This window comes from Ictidomys tridecemlineatus, chromosome 13 (genome assembly GCF_052094955.1).
Source record: "Ictidomys tridecemlineatus isolate mIctTri1 chromosome 13, mIctTri1.hap1, whole genome shotgun sequence".
NCBI lineage: Eukaryota > Metazoa > Chordata > Mammalia > Rodentia > Sciuridae > Ictidomys > Ictidomys tridecemlineatus.
In genome coordinates, this window is record NC_135489.1 from 72,580,112 (window position 1) to 72,594,613 (window position 14,502).

Consider the following 14,502-nt stretch of genomic DNA (forward strand, 5'->3'; position numbering starts at 1 on the left):
AAGAGCCAGGGAATGGGATTGTGCTCTTACTGGAGCCCTAGACATAACATGTCATCAAGCCCTCCATGTATAGGTGCTCCAAGGGACCTACTGGTGGCAGGAGCCTTGTTAAAAACAGTGACATGGAGGAAATAAACAAACAAAAAATGCCCTTCATTTTGAATGAGGGTCTGTGACCCAGAAAAGTTGGTTTCTCCATGAGTGTTTTATATGGATCTGATTAAATGGATGTTTTTAGGAAGACAAAAGAAAGGAAAAATGGCTCTTTTTCAAAATTTACATGTTTTTACAAGCTGCTATTCTGCCTGCTTTTTTTTGCAATATGAGAAGAGACTAACTTAGTTTCATCTTTACTCTTCTAGTGAGGGGCAGGGAGGACATGCTTAGTATAGGACAGGGAGGAGGGGAGTCAGAACAACCAGGCACTTACACCCCGACCCACCGCTGTGTTTGCAGGAGAGGCCCCTTTCCCAGATCTCTGCCTTCTGTAGCCCTCACTGGGATGCCGCTGGCCTCAAGGACAGTGTGGCCAAGAGCTTTGAGAAGTGTGTCATCGAAGCTGTGAGCTCTGCCTGCCAGGTGACCAATCTCTTCTTGGGAAACATGCTTGGGTTCACAGATACTTGCTGATATGGCCAGCTCCAGGCCTTAAGTGCCTGCCAGTTCCAAGGCCTGTGCTGACCAGAATTGGGTCCTTGGTGCCCCCTCCCTGGCTTGGGCCTCATGCTGCAATCCAGTGCTCTCTACCCACTCCTTGACATGCAACTTGGCTTCCTGTTGCAGAACCCTGTGCAAAACCACAAGCCATCGTGCAGCTGATGTGGTGGGCTGTGCCTCCAATTGCCATTGTGATCGTTTCCCCTGGTTTGTTTGTGGTCTGTTAACTCTTGCCCAACAGATATGCAGGAAATGACCCCAAAGGTTGACAAAACATCTATGGAAGGAAGCTTCTGAAGTTAAATAGACTCCATCCTTGTTGGGGTAGAACACTTGTCCAGCTTGGCCCTGGGTTTTATTCCCAACACTGCAGAAAAAGAGGGGAAAGATTCTATCATTTCACTTAGCTTTTTTCTGCAAAATGGGAGGAGGTTCTGCCTGGCACATTCCCCACACAGTACTCTGAGGCTCCCAGGGTCCTTCTGTATTTCCTGCTGGACACTTCAAGCTCTGCACACTGCTGGCCAGTGGAGTCGTGAGAAGCAGAGCTCACTTTTTCTAGGGAAACAGGCTCTAGTCTTTTTACATAACTAATACTTCTAAGGCTTTCATTTGTTCTTTGCTCAGTGCTTTAGTAACATGGCAGCCACATCTCCTGTCACTCACCCTTGGAAGCCAAACTTGGGGGGAGTGGTGTGTTTCAGGTGTGGGTGCCACCAGCACAGTCTACTTGGCAACATTCTCATCAGCTCAGAAAGAAAATGCAGCCCTTCAGCTGTGGAGTCTGCCCTCCACCATGCTGGCCCCAAGGCCTTCCGCAGCAGCACCAAATCTTCCTTCCTCCTCCACAGACTACTCAGGTGTCTCAGGAATGAAATCACACAGGCTGTGGCCTTGGGTGCCTGGCTTCGTTGAGCATGTGTTCAAGGTCATTCACTCTGGAGTACCTATCAGTTCTTTGTCCCTTTTCATGACTACATGTTACTCATCATATGGACTCAGGGGGCCTTTATGTTCCATTTGTCCTCTGGTGGACATCCGGGCTCTCCCTGACTGATGGCTGTTATCAGTCTGCTGCTGTGGACCTCCACACATGGGTTTGTGTGGATGTGCTGTTCACACTCTCTGCGCCTATGGTGGAGTGACTGGATCCCTTGGTACCTGTGTGATTGAAGGACTATCTGGCCCATTCCCACAGTGGCTGGACCATTTCCATGTCAGTTGCCAGCCTAGGAGGGTCCTGACTTCTCCACACCCCCATAGCCTGTGCTCTCAGACCTGTCACTGTGCAGTTTGGGGGTGTGGAGTGGTTTCTCTGGTGACTTTGATAGATATGACCTCAGATACCTTCTCATATATTTTTTGGCTATTTCTGTTTTCTATGTCTTTGGACAAATGTCTACTAGAAAGAAATGGCAGTGGAGACATGGACAGATGTGAGGTGAACCCTCACAGCTGCGGTCAACAGACTTTGTGACAAGAGTGCCAAGATCACTTAAGGGGTGAAGTTCAGAGCCTTCCTCAAATGGTTAATTGAGCTCTATGTCTTTCTTTTATTGTGGCTTATGAGAGTTCTTTGGATAATCAGGTGCAAATCTCTGGTCAGATATGTGATCTGCCAGCATTTTCTTCCATTCTCTGGATTGTTTTCACTCTTGGTGTTTTCTTTAGAAGCACAGAATTTTTAATTTCTTTTTCTCTCTTTTTTTGCAGTAGTAGGGATTGAAACCAGGGGTGCTCTAACACTGAGCTACATCTCTACCCCTTTTTATTTTTTATTTTGTGAAACAATCTCACAAAGTTGCCCTCAAACTTGCAATATTCCTGCCTCAGCTTCCTGAGTAGCTGAGATTACAGGTGTGCCCCACCACTCCTGAGAAGGTTTTTACTTTTGGAAAAATTCAATGTGTCTTTTTTTTTTCTCTTGTTGCTAGTAATTTTGACATCTTGTGCTAAATCCTGGGTCATGAAGATTTACCTGTGTCTTCCTCTAAAAGGTTTTTATTTTGGGGGCTGGGGATGTGGCTCAAGCGGTAGCGCGCTTGCCTGGCATGCGTGCGGCCCGGGTTCGATCCTCAGCACCACATATCAACAAAGATGTTGTGTCCGCCGAGAACTAAAAAATAAATATTAAAAATTCTCTCTCTCTCTCTCTCTTTCTCTCTCTCTCTCTCTCTCTCTCTCTCTCTCTCTCTCTCTCTCTCTCCCTCCTCTCTCACTCTCTCTTTAAAAAAAAAATAAAAATAAAAGGTTTTTATTTTGTTTTTGGCACTGAGTGCTAACCTAGGACCATATGCTAATACGTGCTCTGTCATGGAGCAACCCCCTCTGAATGCTCTAGAGTGTTAGCTCTTAACATTAGTTTCTTTTTCTATGTGGTATGAGGTAAGGGTCCAGATACATTCTCTTGCATGTGGAGATCCATCTGTTCCAGACCATTTGAGGAAGGCACTGTACTTCACCCCTTGAGTGATCTTGGCACTCTTGTCAAAAAGTCTGTTGGCCGCAGCTGTGAGGGTTCACCTCACATCTGTCCATGTTTCCACTGTCATTTTTTTCTAGTAGGTCGTAAAATCAAGAAGCATGAATTCTCCTGATTTGTTCTCCTCTTTTTGTATTGTTTGCTAATCTGGATCTCGGGATTCCATATGAATTTTAGAATCAGTTTGTCAGTTTTTGCAAGGAAAGCAGCTGTGATTTTGACAGGGATGGTTTTGAATCTAAGTCATTTTGGGGAGTGTTGACCTCTTAACAATGTCACATCTCATGGCTTCTGAACCTGGAATGTCTTTCCATTTATTTTGGTCTTTAAGTTTTTTTCTTTTTTTTATTGGTTGTTCAAAACATTACAAAGCTCTTGACATATCATATTTCATACATTAGATTCAAGTGGGTCGACAGTAGTTTGCAGTTTGCAAATGGTGAAGTCTGCATTTCTTTTATGAAATTTATTCCTAAATACTTTATTCCTTTGCTATTGTAACAAATTATTTTTTCAGGGCTGGGGTTGTGGCACAGTGGTAGAGCACCTGCCTAGCACTTGTGAGGCACTAAGTTTGATCCTCAGCACCACATAAAAATTAAATAAAATAAAGGTATTGTGTCCATCTACAACTAAAAAAAAATTTTAAGAGAGAGAGAGAGATAATTGTTTTTTAATATTTATTTTTTAGTATTCAGCGGACACAACATCTTTGTTTGTATGTGGTGTTGAGGATCGAACCTGGGCCGCATGCATGCCAGGCTAGCGCGCTACCGCTTAAGCCACATCTCCAGCACAAAAAATATTTTTAAAAATTGTTTTCTCAAATATGTTTTTGGGTTGTTTATCACTAGCACTTGGAAACAGGGCAGCACCTCGTCTCTGTGGCCTACAGCTTTGCAGGCTCATTTCTTTTCTCTAGCGGGGTATCCATGGGAGAGTACCTTCTTTGAAGTTTTGACATAGAAGACCATGTTATCTGCCTGTAAGTTAGTACTTCCTTTACAATCCCAACACTTTTGTTTTCCTTTTCCCTACCTAATTGCCCTGGATAGCAACTCTGGCACTGTGAAAGGAGTGAAATTGGCTATCCTGGTCTTGTTCTTGGAGTTTTGCCTAATACTTCTTCTGTATCTATTACAATGGTTGTGTAACTTTTTTCTATCAGTATAATGTATTCATGTTTTCGTGTCTGCATGTGGAGATGGAACCCAAGGGTGCTTTATCACTGAGCCACATTGCCACCTCTTTTTGTTTTTCATTTTGAGACAGAGCCTCACTAAGTTGCTGAATCTAGCCTCCAACTTGTGATCCTCCTGCCTCAGCCTAGTGAGCTGCTGGGATTACAGGCATGTGCCCCTACACCAGGCTTATTAACTGATTTTTGATGTAAAAACATGGTTTTATTCCTAGGATAAATCTCACTTCCCTATGGTCTATAACTTTTTATTCATTGCTAATTAATGTTTTCTTTTATCCTGTTAAGTATCAAAAGTACCTGTTATTAGTTCACCCTGTGTTTTTTATTAATCACTGAAACTTTTTCATTTTTTTTTTTTGCAAAAATGTGAATGCAAAGAAGAAAACTGTTTTGTTTCTTGGTGAAGCATCAGAAGGAGAATTGGAGTGTCTGTGGTGTTTGAGGGCAGCTTGTGATGTAGTAAAGTTTTCCCTCATCTTGTTTTTGACATTTTTTCATGACAGGCAAGTCTAAGAGAAATACAGAAGCTGACAATGAGCTGGAAGGGTGTGTGACTTGGGGTTATAGCGGTGTGTTTGTGCATGTGTATGCATCTTCAAACCTCTGGCACCTCACATAAGGAGCCAGGCCAGGACAATGGAAATTCCCTAGGAAATATTTAGTATTTTATGTTTCTGTTTCTTTTCTTTTTGCAATACAGGGGATGAAACCCAGGGCCTCCAATAGGCCAAGCTACCAGGGGGTAGCCCAACATCTCTTCTGTATTATTATTTTTTTTGAGGCACTATAAAACTAGCTTCAGTAGATTTATGAAATGCTCTTGGGTGCTAACTTGTGTCATTAAAAAACAAATCAGTAAAATCTTCTCAACTCTCTCTTTTAATTCATTTTCTTTTAGTCTCAGATCAGTGTCCTAGAGGGAGTCTCTCGTCATGATTTGTAGAAATTTGGCAGCCTTGTGTCTGCTGTGATCACCAAGTCCTGGCCCAGGAACAACAGAGAGCTGTGGAAGTCCTGGATGAGATTCTTGAACACCTGCTAACAGGGCCTGATGTGAAGCAGCTCTTCAAGTTGTACGGTGTGTGTAGGACTGGTTGGAGTTGCTGTCTTTCCTTGGGCAAATGAACAGGCAAGGTACTTGACCTGGTCCTCAGCCTGTATGTGCTGAGGTTTGGTAAAGTCAGGATGCATGGAGGTGCCTAGGCATGTGTTAGGCATAAAGAGCTTCTAACACTAGAACCATTTTCTGCTGAGTGCCTGCTGAATATGTGCTCCTGGGAGGACACATGGTCCTTGAAGCAACCCCTCTGAAAGTCCCCAAGCCCCTTGATTTCCAGATGAGAGAATGGAAGTGCCCAGGGCACATTGCTTAACCAGGATGTTGGAGACTCACTGTGTCCAAGACAACAAATGATTAGAAATCAGTCCAAGCCCAGCTTGCCTCCCTGTGAAGCTCATGTGTCACATTTTGAGACCAATATTGATAACTAACAAAACATGAAGTGACTCTTGAGCCATCACCTTCCCAAGTGTCATACATTGCCCTGGAAATGATGGTGCAGGTTTATGTGTAAATTGCTAGATTCAGATCCTGTAGTGGGAAAGCACTTGTGTGGCAATAAAAACCCAGGGCCAATGATTGTCTCAGCCAAACCAGCTGCTCTGTTCTATACCAGGTCATAGGCAGGAGTAGTGTGTGGTTCTGAAGGTGGCTGCTGTGTGCACGGGCCACAGCAGCCTGCTGGGGAAGAGTTCACTGTTACACTCCACAGCATGCATTTAAGGCTCCTGCTTGTCTTTTCCTGGCTTCCTAGTTCCGTTCCTTTTATCACTGAGTAAAGTCCCCTTGTCTGGATGTGCCTGGATTGGTCCATTCTCCCACTGAAGGTCATCTCAGCTGCACTCTGTGTGGGGGTGATGCTGGGGATGAACCAGGGATTCATGCCTGGTAGCCTAACACACTACCACCAAGCTGCACCTCAGCCCCCTGTGATCTTTGTTTTGTTTTTTTAAAGAGAGAGAGAGAATTTTTTTAATATGTATTTTTTAGTTTTTGGTGGACACAACATCTTTATTTTATTTTTATGTGGTGCTGAGGATCGAACCCAGCGCCCTGCGCATGCCAGGCGAGTGTGCTACCCCTTGAGCCACATCCCCAGCCCCTTATCTTTGTTTTTTTATGGTAAAAATAAACTTGGTCTTCTCATTATACTATATGAACCTCATATTACTGTGAGATAAATAGTCTGGCAGTTAAACTAGTCATGTTTTAAAATATTGTCCTCTAGTTGCTCCAAAAGCTCATGTTCCAGGTTTTGATCCGCAGAAAAGATAGGCAGAGCATGAAGCTGCAGCATGGATCTGCCTCCTTCCTGGGTGCTGTGCAGATGCTTCCCTACACCCGTGGAGTGGCCTCTGATGTGAGCTTGTCCTGTTTCAGTTTATTTTCCTCCTACTGCAGTGATTCTCAAGACAGCTGTGCCAGGTTTCTGTACTTGTGACTAAAAGGCTCAGGGGTCACTCCAGTTGAACTGGGGTACACCAAATAAAACAAAAGAGACACAAATACCTTTTTGTTTGGGTATTTTGACGGCTCCTCTGACTTTAAGGATCCTCAGGAAGAGAGAGAGCGAGAGCACATGCTGACCCCTTTTATTGAGGAGAAGCTATTCAAATGAGGCAAGGGGTCAGGTTTCAGGGGGCTGAGTCTATCTTTATGATGTCTGCTTTCAGCATGTTGACTGACATCTGAGTAGGCCACATCCAAGGGCATAGTAAGAGAAGGGGACACACACAGGCACTTCCATGAAAGATTCTATCCTAAACAGGGCAAGGGGTTATATTACAAAGCAACAGGTGAGCATAACTTCACCTATGTACAAGGCACAATCCCTCAAACCCAAGAAGGATGGGGAAAGCTTTGTCACATTTCTGTGACTGAGTGCCTCAGCACCCAGCCGGGGAGTGTGACTCAGTCACGTGCAAGGTTGGTCTCCCACAAGGTGAATTTCCAAGAATATCATATGTAGTTCAAGAAATACGTTCACTGTAGCATGGGCTCAGGACTTCAACCCTGAGCACTGTGGTTCTCCTGGCTGACTTTGGCCATTGGAAGGGTCTCCTCCTCCCAGACAGGAGATGCACTAGGTTAGGACCTGAACCTCACAGGTACAGGCATAGCTGAGTAAGGCATCAGCGCATATGGAAACACCACTGACTGCTGCCAGCACCATGTGGGCAGGGGGCTGGTGAGAGGTTCTAATGGCAAGGAGAGGGGAGGGCCACATGCTCATTGTGCTCGTTGTCTTCTCAGGGACAGATGAGAAGCTCTTAGCCAAAATCACAGAGGATGCCAAGAGGTTGATGGCTGCCGCCAGCTCTGTCTTCGGAGAGGTTGCTGGTGATGTCCTGGATAGGTCCATATTGGCCAGACGGTTGGAGCTGATCCTGAAGCACAAAAGTCAGTTTCTGGACCTGTGGCAGTTAGGTGAGCTGTGGCCAGGCTGGTAAGAAGCCTGTGTTCACATGTGTGCTGGCTGTCCTCCTCTATGCCACCAAGTGGGGGCCTCCTTGTCCTTCTGATGGTGACTGTGGGGCACTCCCAGGGAGAGAAAGGAATATCGTGAAGTTTGTTTCCTTTGGCTGACTTTGTCATTATTTTCCAGAGACAAAAAGTTCTTCATTCCAACAGAAAAATTGTGACATGGAAGAGACACTGGACTGGAGGATGGGCGAAGTCATGTTTCTGAAGAGAGAGAAGAGACAGGTGGATAGCCTCCTGAGGCTGTGTGGGAAGGTGAAGCATCTCATCCAAGGTACTGCTCCCGCAGTTGCACTGGGAACCCTTGAGAGCTGTCACGGGGATGAAGCAGGCCACAAATAGTGGGGCCTTATTTTTCTGGGAGAAGCTTTTAAAAAACATTCTTGACCCAGTTTTCAATGCATTTGCCCATGGAAGCAGCTTCCCCTTGTACATTCTTGTTTGTGTGCCTCTACACCTGTCGATGTCCCCAATTTCCCAGTGTCAGTGTCCTATGCTGGCTTCCCAAGGAGGGGAGGGGTAGATCTTTCTCCAGTCTGTGCCCTGAACATGAGGCTGCTTGCTGCTCTGTCACTCCCAGTGGTGTCCTGAGTTACTGTACCTTCTTCAGGGTAGGGCCTTCGCCATGGTGTGAACACAGGATTCACAGGCGAGCTGTGCGGTGGACCACAGCCACTCCATGGTTCTGGAACAAACTTTCTGTAGTTGGTGGAATTGCATTTCTTGCCTTGGTACTTTCTTTTCCCCTTTTTCATTGTGTTTATTTCAAATTCAGCACCAAACTGAACCAGCTATCTGAGTGGATGTCTCTGAAGCGTCTCCCAGGACAGAGGGCTTCCCTAGCGGGGAGTTGGCCCTTAATCTCCTCTGTCTCCCAGGGTTGCCTTGGCCTCTGGGCTGGTAGGGCAGGTCCTGCATCTCTGGCCTGTGCTTGACTCCTGTTTGACAGAAGGTGGCATCTACTGCTTGCTGGGACAGGGACACAGGAGGCCAGATACAGAACTGTGCCCCTGCTGTAGGTTGATCATTGGGCCAGGGACAGAATTTCCTTCAGAGTGCTGCATGAGTGCTGCATTGGGATGTCAGATGCATTCTCGCTATTGATCCTCTGTATGGAGCTTTTTGTCCTTCTCTGGATGCTCTTGAGAACTGTCTGGCCCTAGTGTTCTGAAGGTGACATTAATCTGTGCCTGGCCTTGGGTCTCTTTTCCATCTCTAGGATGGGGCACTGGCAGGTCTCAGCCAGAGATGTAGTCTTAGAGCTCTAGAGCATTCTCCTGAATTGGTTAATTATGCTTTCCCTGTTGCAGGGTACACATCAGCAGCTGCTGGGCCTCCTGGCATGGTTGCCTGACTCCCATGACATCTCTCCTGCTTGGGCTTCACTTCTTGAGCCTTCTCTTCAATCTCCTCCTGTAACCTGGGAATTGAATTCTTTATTTCAGCTCTTATATATAGTTAATTTGAAGGCACTCCCTTTTTTCTTTTCTTTTTTGGCACTGGAGTTGAACTCAGGGGCACTAGAACACTGAGCTACATCCCCAGCCCTATTTTTGTATTTTATTTAGAGACATGGTCCCACTGAGATGTTTATTATTTTTCTTTTGCTGAGGCTGGCTTTGAACTCGTGATCCTACTACCTCAGCCTTGCCAGCCACTGGGATTACAGGTGTGTACCATGGTGCCCAAAACTTTTTTTTTTTAAAGATTTTTTTTTTAGTTGTAGATGGACATAATACCTTTATTTATTTATCTTTATGTGGTGCTGAGGATAGAACCCAGTGCCTCACATGTGCTAGGTGCATGCTCTATCACTGAGCCACAATCCCAGCCCCTCCCTTTTCTCTTGAAATATTCATTTATATACTATTTTCTTGTGGTTCGTGGTTGCAGCATGTTTTCCCGTTTTTTCCCATTTCATCCAAGTTGCTTTTATCTGTTGGCTTTCTTTCTTTCTTTCCTTTTTTGCATGTTGGGGATGGACGCTAGACTTTTTTTTTTTTTTTAATGGCACTGAGGATTGAACGCATGCTAGGCAAGCATTCTACCACTGAGCTACACAATCCCTATTGGCTTTTTTGGATATATTTCCCACATTAAAACTTTTTCTGTTCTGATTGGAGATTTTCATTTGTCGGTGAAGACAGTCCCCACAGGTGGATGGACAGGCTAAGGGCTTCTGGGCTGTGACCTGTGGGGCTCTGTGGCTGCCCTTAAATTGACCTAGTCCTTGAGGGCTTCTCTTGTGAGCTGGTCATATTTGCACCCCCTGCCTGCTGCCAGACTTCTGGAGCCAAGAGGGAGAGGAGGAGAGTGAGCCCCACTTTTATTCCAGTTTTCCTGCCCTGGTGACTGTGTCATCCTCTTTGTCCTTAGATTGAATACTCCCTGTCCTCTGTAGCTGCCCAAGACAGGTGTGTGTCTAGAAGTAGCCTCCAGGCCAGAGAGCCCTGCAGTTGGTCCTTCGTGCCCCTTGACAGGGGGCGGGCAGCCCCCATCTGCCTCCATGGTGGAGGTGGACTCTCACCAACTGCTTCTTAAACAGACTTTGAACCCAATTCCAGTTCCCTCTCTGCCTCCTCCAGTCCAGAGTGACCTTAACATCTAGTGTCCTTGAGTGCCAGAAACTTGTGCTGGGCCTGGCTGAGCTCACCTCTGCTGTGTCTTTAGGGTCTCTGTTCTCAGGCCCCAAGTGTCATTTGCCACTGGTGTGGCCATCTTTCTACTTCTCAGGTTGTGTTGTTATTGGGCTTATTTTCTACTGTCCTTGTTCCTGCTGGTTATGATGTTTTAAAAGCATTTTCTAATCTGTCACTGGAATGGAATTTGGGAGGGAGATGGATTTGTGTTTCCAACTGTTCTCTCCACACAAGAGCTTCCAGTCTGTTCTTTATCATGAAAACTGATAAACAATCCCATGGCAGTGTGGAGGGGAGGAGGGATGAATTCTTCTTAAGAAAAAAAAATCCCATAAATAATATTAATTTGTGTTTTCTCAAAGAAGTTATTAGAAATACTAGGAAAGTAAAATAAGATGCTACTGTGTCTAGCAGTTTAACTTCCATGTTTCCTTGTGGTTTCCAAAGTGGATTTTGGAGAGATTGAAGCAAGACACTCAGAAGACTTGAACTGCAAAAGACTGAATGAAGCCATGAGGGTGAGATAGCCGCTGTCCTCAGCCTGCAAGCTGATGACGCACTACAACCTGGACCATGAGGTCAAAAAAATGGCTCTTCCAGATCTTCTGGGAAGAAGCTGCAGAGTCATTAAGTCATCCCCAAGGAGAGTCTGAAAGACAAACCCTTGCGCTTTTAGAGACCTTTGAGTACTTGTACTTGCCTTGTTACCAGAGGTTCATGAAACTGTATCACGATCTGAAGTGAGGAGAGATCACCTTTGAAGAAATTAATGTCTTCTTCAAGGATTTTGTAGATAAATACAATGACCTGACTTTAGACCTCAAGATCATGTGTAAAGTAGACCCCCAGGCCCAGAGGGGCTGGATCTCAGAGCGTGTTGAACAGATCAAGGAGTACCATAGCCTGCACCAGGCAATCAGCTCGGCCAAGGTCATCTTGCAGTTCAAAAAGGATTTTGGATTGACTGGTGACTTCAGTGTTATTTACACTTTAATAAACTTTGTAAGTTATTTGCTGGGGACTCCTGGGAGGTGGGGGCCTACCTCAGACTCCTTAGAAGCCCCAGGTTTTCTGGGAAAATCAGTGAGGCAGCCCCCTCCAAAGACTCTCATCTGGGCTGCACCTAGTCTGGAACATTCCAAGCCCTGGGTTTTTACCTTTGCTTGAGACAGTGTGACTGTTCCTTAGCTAGTGAGTTTTCTTGGGTCTATATGAGGGCCAAAAATTCAGGGTAGAAAAAACCTACCCCTTTCCAGAGGAATCTCATCTCTTTAGGTTATGAAAGCACAAAGGGAAATATTTTGTCATCTGTCCAGGTACCTCTCCTAGTTGCAGTGGGAATGCCAAATGGTACAATGCTCCTGTTGTAGCTCAGGCCTGAATCTCTTCCTGTTTCTTAGTCTCACATTTCTAAGGTGTGTGGATTTTCAGTAGAGGCAGGTATGTTAATGCTTAAAATTTAACACAGAGTGTGGAATGGTCTATATCTAGACTTGAACCCTTCGGTAAGTCTATGAGTAACTCCCCCAGAGAAGCTAACATCATGGACCTGGCTCGGCTGCTGTGAGTAGCAGGTTTCGAAGTCTATGAAAGCTTCCTCACAGGACCTGGGTACTGGGGACAGTAGCAACTGCAGCTTAGCCAGGAGGGCTGTGGAGGTCATGCTATCCTTGGTGCAAGAATGTGTCAGGCTCTGCTATAGCAGCTGCTTGTCCAGGCATACTGGAGGGCAGGTGTGGGTGGTTGCTGGAACAGCCCACAGCAGAGCTTCATCTTGCAGATTGATGATTTCAAGGCCACCCACCATGAGAGACTGAACCAGATTAGCCCACAGCTCATCCAGGCCAAGAAGCTGTTGCAGGACATCAGTGAGCCCCGCCGCCAGTGTCTGGAGGAGCTGGCCCTGCAGAAGGAGCTGGTCAGCTGGCTACACGACGAGCTGAGAGGTATGGTGGGAGCTCAGCTTCAGGTGTTTGCCAAATGGGGTTCCTGACCTTAAGGATGTCCTGCCTCAATCATGTGCATGTGTTGGGTTGCGGGGACAGTGTCTGCTTCTAGGCCCACAGTGGAGTTTGCATCAGGACAGCTTTTCAGGCTTCTGGTTAAAACTGTTTCCTTTGTTGCTCTTTCCATCTGTGGACACTGACATCATTTTCATAAGTATCCTGACTTCTTTTTCTCCTTCAAGCTCATTCTGCCAGAGGCCTAGGCATGCTCTTGCCCACAGAGGGGTGTTGCTGCTGTAAGCTTGTGTAACCTGTATACTTCTCTTCCAGCATAGGGCTGGGCAGCCTGTGTGGTTGTGTGGACTAGATAGAGGCAGGGGAGGAGAGGTAAGAAAGAAAGTTCAAGGAGGTGGAGCGGGGACAGCACTCACACACCACAGAGGCCTAGAAGGCCACCTCCTGCTGGCACTGAGGCGTCATTGGCTCTAGCTCTCATCCAGAGCTTTGCTGCTTCCACCTTGTACTCCTGAGTCTGCTTTGACTTACATTCTTTGATTAGTAATTAACCCTAGGGGAATTATCTCAGTTTTTTAAATAATTGATTGCCCAATATTATTATTATTTTTTTATTAGTTGCTCAAAACATTACAATGATCTTGACATATCATACATTTGATTCAAAATATTTACCAATGGAATGTGTTTTTGTTCAGGTGATAATGTTTGTAGATTAAAGGAAATAAGATACACACAAGCCTAGAACAGTGCCTGGGACATTGTTTGGTAAAGATTAGATGCTGTTCAGTGGTGTCATCATATGCTGCAAAAGAAAAGGTATCCTAGTGTCCTAATGGAAGGCAGGAAGTGCCACACATGCTAGGTGTTTACTTAGTGTCTATTGATGGCCTCATGAAGGATCTTGCCCCAGGTGAGAGTTGTGTAGCATCATGGAGTGGTCCTGTGCTGACTCCCTCTCTGCCCCAGGCTTCACCGAGCTCAAGGTATTTGTGGACCTGGCCTCCATCTCAGCAGGAGAAAGCGACATTGACGTGGACCGGGTGGCCTGCTTCCATGATGCTGTGCAAGGCTATGCGTCCCTGCTGTATAAGCTGGACAAGAAGGCAGGCTTCAGCAAGTTCATGGAAATTTTAAGAGAACTCTGGAAGGCTCTGCAAAATGACCCCCATCTGCCCAGTAAGCTGGTGAGTTTTGTTCCTGATTCCAAGGTGTGGAGGTCTTGCAGCTTTGGGAAGCAGCTGTGCTTTGAGGGCACATGGGCATGGAGGCGTGTAGGCAGCCATTTAAACTGATGTTTAAAACCAGATTTTTTTCACTATGGAAATGCTTTCTTTGTCTTGGGTTGGAAGAGAACTACAGAGCTGCTTGTCAAGAGCAGTCTCCACCCTACAGGACAAGTGTAGAAAGAGCAAGGTAGGAAGCAGCAGTTTTCTCTGAATTTAGTAACTGTCCTTTTGTTTAGTTACTTTTTGGTATTTTTCACAATTGATGTTGATTATTTTTTTTATCAGAAAAAAAACATTTAAGTAAATTACCTGTACCAGTGTCTGAGTAAACTTACACTCATAACTCACCCAATGAGAAGAGATGTCCAGAGGCCTGCACCAGCCTTGGGACAGTCCTGTATGTGGTTGGAGGGTGGGGAGATGGACAGAGAGAGCAGTTTGCAGTTTTTCTGTTAGAAGCTCATTTTCTGTTGTGATTTTTCCTGTTCTTCTGGTCATGCTCAGGGACCATGACAAGACATTAAGAACTTAGGGCTCCTGTTCAGTCAACCATCTCTCCTCAGAGGGCCTTTGTTCTGGGAACCCAGGAGGATGGTGGCCTGCCACCAGAGAGTACAGCCTGTGGCTATCTTACCAATCAACCATAAGTGCAGGCCAAGTGCATTCTAAGTGTCAGCTAGAAACCTGGCACCAGTGCAGCCACAATGAGTGGTTAGGGTCCTGAGCAATAGGCAGGGTCCTTAGGGAACAGCCAGGGGTACCTGAGGCAGCCTCAGGCAAGAAGTTATGCCT

The 14,502-nt window shown here is 45.7% G+C and overlaps 1 pseudogene across 1 annotated transcript in view; it reads left to right on the forward strand.

Moving 5' to 3' along the window:
• The window catches only part of LOC101954973 (E3 ubiquitin-protein ligase RNF213-like), a 154,011-nt pseudogene that overhangs the window by 88,950 nt on the left and 50,559 nt on the right, over positions 1 to 14,502 (forward strand). The window contains exons 15-21 of the transcript XR_013429434.1: positions 457 to 579; positions 5,239 to 5,418; positions 7,654 to 7,827; positions 8,006 to 8,155; positions 10,968 to 11,522; positions 12,301 to 12,466; positions 13,451 to 13,668. The product of XR_013429434.1 is annotated as an E3 ubiquitin-protein ligase RNF213-like (transcript). The remainder of the gene's footprint in view (positions 1 to 456; positions 580 to 5,238; positions 5,419 to 7,653; positions 7,828 to 8,005; positions 8,156 to 10,967; positions 11,523 to 12,300; positions 12,467 to 13,450; positions 13,669 to 14,502) is intronic.